Source organism: Macaca fascicularis, chromosome 6 (genome assembly GCF_037993035.2).
Source record: "Macaca fascicularis isolate 582-1 chromosome 6, T2T-MFA8v1.1".
Taxonomy (NCBI): Eukaryota; Metazoa; Chordata; class Mammalia; order Primates; family Cercopithecidae; genus Macaca; species Macaca fascicularis.
Window position 1 is genome coordinate 1,220,528 of NC_088380.1, and position 6,498 is coordinate 1,227,025.

The 6,498-nt window shown below is 59.2% G+C and overlaps 1 protein-coding gene across 1 annotated transcript in view; it reads right to left on the reverse strand.

Moving 5' to 3' along the window:
* The window catches only part of ZDHHC11 (zDHHC palmitoyltransferase 11), a 125,488-nt gene extending 123,705 nt beyond the window's left edge, over positions 1–1,783 (reverse strand). The window contains exon 1 of the mRNA XM_065546037.2: positions 1,645–1,783. The gene's annotated coding sequence lies outside the window, so the exon portion shown is untranslated. The remainder of the gene's footprint in view (positions 1–1,644) is intronic.
* Positions 1,784–6,498: the final 4,715 nt, after the last annotated feature.

A 6,498-nucleotide genomic window follows, 5' to 3' on the forward strand; every position in this document is an offset into this window, starting at 1 on the left:
ACTACACCCCCCACAAAATACTCCACACACACAATGCTCACACTCCCCCACACACCACACAATGCACACATACTCCCACACAACGCACACACACTCCCACACACACCACACAATGCTCACACTCCCCCACACACCACACAATGCACACACACACCACACAATGCACACACACACCACACAATCCCACACACACCACACAATGCTCACACTCCCCCACACACCACACAATGCACACACACACCACACAATGCACACACACACCACACAATGCACACACACTCCCACACACACCACACAATGCTCACACTCCCCCACACACCACACAATGCACACACACTCCCACACACACCACACAATGCTCACACTCCCCCACACACCACACAATGCACACACACTCCCACAGACACCACACAATGCTCACACTCCCCCACACACCACACAATGCACACACACTCCCACACACACCACACAATACTCACACTCCCCCACACACCACACAATGCACACACACTCCCACACACACCACACAATACTCACACTCCCACACACACCACACAATGCACACACACACCACACAATGCACACACACTCCCACACACACCACACAATGCTCACACACTCCCACACACCACACAATGCACACACACACCACACAATGCACACACACTCCCACACACAATTCAAGCGAAAGGAGCATCTGTGAGTCGTGACACTGAAGACTTGTGATGTTGGGTTCAGGAAGTGAGCACGAATGAGGATGAATGGGCCCCCCGTGTTATGACAACTGGCAACTGGACTGAAGCCCGGGGAACTGGCTGTCGTGCACCGGGACCGGCAGCGCAATCCTGTGTGGTGGACCCCAGGTGCCTCCTGTCTGCCCCCATCTGTGCATGTGGACACGGCCCCCTTCTCAGACTGGGCCTCCATCCTTCTCTGCACGAGGACCAGCCCCTGACACGCACCCCAGAGACCACAGGTGCCCATCCCACCCTATCAGGTCTTTAAGATGCCATGGCCTCCTGAGTCTTTCCTGTTCCCATCTTTGTATATGTCACCAGGCCCCGAGAGTCTGTCCCGGACCTGTCCCTACGTTTATGACTCCATGGTCCCCCGAGTCTGTCCTGGTCCCCGTCCTGTCTTGATGACACCAGGCCCCGAGAGTCTGTCCCGGTCCCGTCCCTGTCTTTATGACACCGAGGTCCCCCGAGTCTGTCCTGGCCCCTGTCCCAGCTTTATGACACCATGGTCCCCCAAGTCTGTCCTCTTCGTCCCTGTCCCTGCCTTTATGACACTGTGGTCCCTGAGTCGGCCCTCACCCTGTCCCTGCCCTTATGACAGTCTGGCCCCCGACATGTCCTCGCTCTCCTCCAGCCCCCCAAATGTGTCCTCGTCCCCCTCTGGGCCTGCTCAGCCACACTTTTTCCACGGGGACCCTCTGGAAGCCACTCCACCCTGGTGAAACCTTCCATTCCTGTACTCCACACAGCGGAAACGGCCTTTTCTGAGGCCCCTTAGGAGACAAATCCTCATTGCCCGAGTCCCCGACGGTCTTGCTGTGTCGCCTTTACTGCTTGACTCCTTCAGGGTGCAGGGATTGCATCTGCCTTTTGGGAACACGGGAAAGTAAGCCCCCACTTTCCTTACCGCCAGAATCCACAGTTCCCTCTCACGCCAATCACATCACAGGTCCGGGCTGAAGAGCAAGAGAAAAGCAGCGTCGCTCTCGCTCACTCCAGACCAAAGTGAGAGGTGGGTGGGCCGCCCTGGTCGACACGGTAGCCACGGAACCCAGGGCGCCTCATAAAGCCATGGCAGTTGGGAGGTTGAGGGGACAAAGGGGCATGAGGAGGGGGGAAAGTGTGAAATGGACTTGGGCGTTGGTGAAATAATGCATGCAGTGGTCTATTTCCAAGACAAGGTGCCTTGAACCGGTTTAGGTCAGCAAACTACAGAAAATCAGGATGTACTAGGCCCCTGCTTGGATTGCCGATGCCTGCTTGTCGGCCTCTCCTTCCCCACCTTCCTACCTGCTTAGCTGCCCTCGCCTGAACCAAAGAAGTTTAGTCTAAGATCAAAGTTTACTAACCTGCAAAAGAGCTCGCTTTGTCTGTTATCAGTCTGCCCAGCTACTCAGCTCCAAAGTCAAATACCTGAAAGCCCCTGAGCTGACTAGGATTGCAATGCGCTGTGGTCCACAACAAAATGCAGCAAGACAACCCTAAAAAAAAAACCACCTAAAACCCAACAACCAACAGGCAACGTCCAGGAAGACTGCGACCCCAGAGTACTCAGCCTAGGAGGAGCCAGGAAGACTGCGACCCCAGAGTACTCAGCCTAGGAGGAGCCAGGAAGACTGCGAACCCAGAGTACTCAGCCTAGAAGGAGCCAGGAACACTGCGAGCCCAGAGTACTCAGCCTAGGAGGAGCCCAGGGAGGGACCTCCGCAGCTGGTTCTGAGCAAAGACGTCAGCCACCGTGGCTCTGACTGAATTCGGTGCGTTTCTTCTCAGTCTCACAAGTGGAGGGAATTTCAGCATTTCAGCAAGTTGTTTCATTGGCCGTCCTGTGAGCTCAGGAATTCGGTCACTGGCTTAACTCAGGGCACAGTTTCACCATGACCCACGCCAAGGAAGGGTTTCTCCTGAGAAGGGCCAGCAAGTGTGTTGAAGGGCATCCTCCCTCCCGTCCCTGCAGCCCTCCTCCCTCAGCACTCAAGGCATTTCCAGTTCCTGTCAGCTGGGGGTCTCCACTGACTCCTATCTGAATGCCTCCAATGCGGGTCAGCTGCTGACGCTGCCTTTGGGGGTGAGGATGGGAAGGTGGACAGGGATGCACCCCTTTCTGTTAGCAGGAGCCCCTCCAGGACCCCCACCGTGAGGAAGTTGCCCACAGTCAGGGGCCCTCTTGCCGGCTGAATCCTGCTGGGTCTCACTCTGGTGCCCGGAACCTGCAGTGGCCAGAGGTCTGCTGCCCATGGACATCCTGTCTGTCAGGGGCACACACGAGGTACGCAAGTACGAGGAACAGCTGGGCTGGGGCAGGTGCCCAGGACGACACGGGGAAGGGGCAGGAAAGCCTACCTGACAGTTCTCCAGCCCTCGGGGCCTCTGCAGGGCAGCCTGCTATGGCCGGAGAGGCCGAGACGGTGTTGCTGGACCACTAAGGGTGAGAGCAGGTCCCCCAGGACAAACGCCCCATCTCGTAGCCTGGACTGGCGGCAAGGGCCTCTTCCAGGGGCTTTCTTGCCCAACTCAGGACAACTGGCTTTTATTCACCAAGGTCTACAGTTAATGTCCCCTGACACCTGCAGGTACTGTGACCCCAATGCCGTCTAAAGATTGAGGCAAACACCCTCAAACACACCTGCACACCCTCCCCCACCACCTGCACACCCACTTAGTCCCCATGTGCTGCTGTAACAAAATACCTGAGACGCAGTAATTTTAAAGAACAGAAACTTATTTCTCCCTGTTCTGGACGCTGGAAGTCCAAGATTCAGGAGCCAGCAGGTCTGGTGACTGGTGAGGGGGGCGCTCAACTTCCAAGGTGGTACCTTTCTGCTGCATCCTGCGGAGGGGACAGACACGGCGTCCTCACGAGGAGGCGCTGGGAGGGCGAGAGGTCTCTGCTGACTGAGGCCTGGTCTGCAAGGCCCTTCATCCCCTCCATGGCCTAACCACTCCTAACACCATCACACTGGCCATTGGGTTACCACGTCTAAATTTTAGTGGAGACGAAACCCACAGCACACCCACACCCCCCAACCCCCCATAGCACATACACCACGCACTTGCACACCCACACACCCCATATCTGTACCTCATACACACCCACACACCCCACACCCGCACCCCATACACACCCACACTCCCCATACCTGTACCTCATACACACCCACACACCCCACCTGTACCCCACATGCACTCACACACCCCATACCTGTACCTCATATACACCCACACACCCCACACCTGCACCCCATATGCACCCATACACCCCATACCCATACCTCATACACACCCACACACCCCACACCCGCACCCCATACACACCCACACACCCCACACCTGTACCCCATATGCACCCACACCCCCCATACCTGTACCTCATACACACCCACACCCCCCACACCCGCACCCCATACACACCCACACCCCCCACACCCGCACCCCATATGGACCTGCACACACCCCATAGCTGCACCCCATACACACCTGCACCCCGTACGCACCCACACCCCCCATACCTGCAGCCCATGCACAAGTGCACTCCCTGCCCACAGACTGAGACCTCGGAGGAGACCCCTTTGCCCCCCTCTGCCTCCTGATTCAGAACAGGAGACTGAGCTTGGGGAGGGGTCAGGCAACTAAAAGTTGACAAGCGCCCAAGATTAACAGCTGGTGGGGAAGGCTCAGCCAGTCAGAGGACCTAGGGTAGTTCTGGATGATGGGGCATCTGCCTCAGTATCCCCATCCGCAACAAAGCCCTGAGGGCACCACGGGGTGAGCAGATCATGGATTCTGCAGGCCCTAGAGCAGCCAAAGGGTGGGAGGGGCTGGACAGAGGTTGGAAGTGTGGCAAGCCAAGCCCAGAGGATGCCACCTCACACACAGCAGGTCCCACCACCCTCCTGCTTCCTGGCTCAGACAAGCACGGGCGTGCAGGGCCCTGGCTGGGGATGAACAGCTGCTGGCCCTCACGCCCCACAGTCTGCAAGTGGCCCCTGTCACTGCCGGCCTCTGTTCCCAGCCGCCTCCCCCTCCCCTGCCCAGGTTCTGCCCACATCAGCTGGGGAGCAGGGTGTGGGGGGCGGGGGGCAGTGGCTGTCCCCGCCTGCACTGGGAGAGCTGGAGCTGCACCCCGAGCTGCTCCCCAGGCTGACACACAGCCATGTCTGTGGGGCCTCCCTGGAGAGCTCTTGTGTCCTATCAGACACAGACGTGGCAGCCTGTTCCCCTCTGGCCCTCCTCCGGCCTCAACGTGAGATGGCTGGCACAGCAGCAGTCACTGTGTGACCACAAGGGAAGGGCCCAGGGACCAGAGAGATGCTGAGCTCAGGGAAGGCCCCAGCCCCTACTCCCTTCACCATGGCTGCTCTGTGCCCTGGCATGCAGGCTTGGGGACACCCAAAGGTGATGTACCCACAAAAGAAGGTAGAGTCCCACAGGCTGCCAGCAAGAGCAGAGGCTGCCGGAATCCCGGGAGGCCATGCACGACTTCCCTGGACGGTTCCGGCCACCACCAGGGCCCTCTAAGTCCTGCAGGTTCAGCTGGCCTGGGTGGCCCCGTATCTCTGCAGCCCAAGGGGCAGTGGGAAGAGCCCTGGCCCCTCCACCCCACTGCCATCTCCTGACCTGAAGGGAGCCTCTCAGCCTGTAGGCCACCCGTAGGCCTCTTCAAGACGTCCCCTCACTGCACACTAAGACTGAAGCCATGTGGCGGCTGCTGCCCAGTGCCCCCTCTGCTGGGACCCCATGGACCAACAACGCCGCCCACAGGGACAGCCAGTTTTGAGGGCTCAGGGAGTGAGGGGTGCAGGAACAAGGGCCACCAGGAAGCGGGGCAGGGTGGCCGCCTCCTGCAGCTCAGCACTGCCTGTGGGCTGCACCTGACCTCCACCCAGGAACTGCTTCAGAGAGGGCTAAGAGCCCGGAGAGACAGCCGCCCACGCCTCCCCACCATGAGGGCACAGCTGTGTCATCTCGATAAAGGCTACTTTGCGCTGCTCTAACACAACGCCTGAGACTGGCTCACCTGAAAGACACGAGGCTTATTTGGCTCATGGTCCTGGGGCTGGAAAGTTTAAGACGGGCCCTAGCATGTGGCAAGGGCTCCTCCACTCACAGTGGATACGGAGGGAGGTGTTCAGAGCTCGATGGTGGGAGGAAGCCCGACTCCACAGCAACCTGCTCTCAGGAGCCACGCTGTTCCCGAGAGCCCAAGCTCTCCAAGGCCGTACCCTGAGGACCTGGCTGTGGGAAGTGTCTGTCAAGGGAATCCTGGCCTCTGGAGCCCCAGTGGAAGCGGGGTGCAGTACACAGCCCCACTGAGCTTGGGACTCCAGATGCTGCCTTTCCCAGCCTCCCTGCAGCCAGGGTGGCCTCCCAGAGTCGGGGGTGGGGAGCAGAGCCTGCAGGCAGCCACTGGAACGGGTGCACGTGGCGGCATCCAGTGCCAGGATGGCAGGTGCAGCTCTGCGGACACCTGTGGAGTCTGCTTCCCAGCCAGCACGGAGGGTGCAGCCCAGGCTCTGACGCTCGTCTGAGCCCTGTTCACGGACTCTTCCTGTGAATCAGAGGCTGTGGCTTCCTCATGCTCTGTCCAGAGGAAATGGTTTTGCTCCTACTTCCACCAGGGCCCAGAAGGGACCTGAGAATGCTCACCCACGCCACACACAGCACCGGCCACCCTGCTCACCCGGTGTCAACGGCCTGCGAGGGTCAGCCCTGGGGTCCCGTGGTGTGAGGGCCCAGGCACTGCATACTGCCCCCGGGGCCT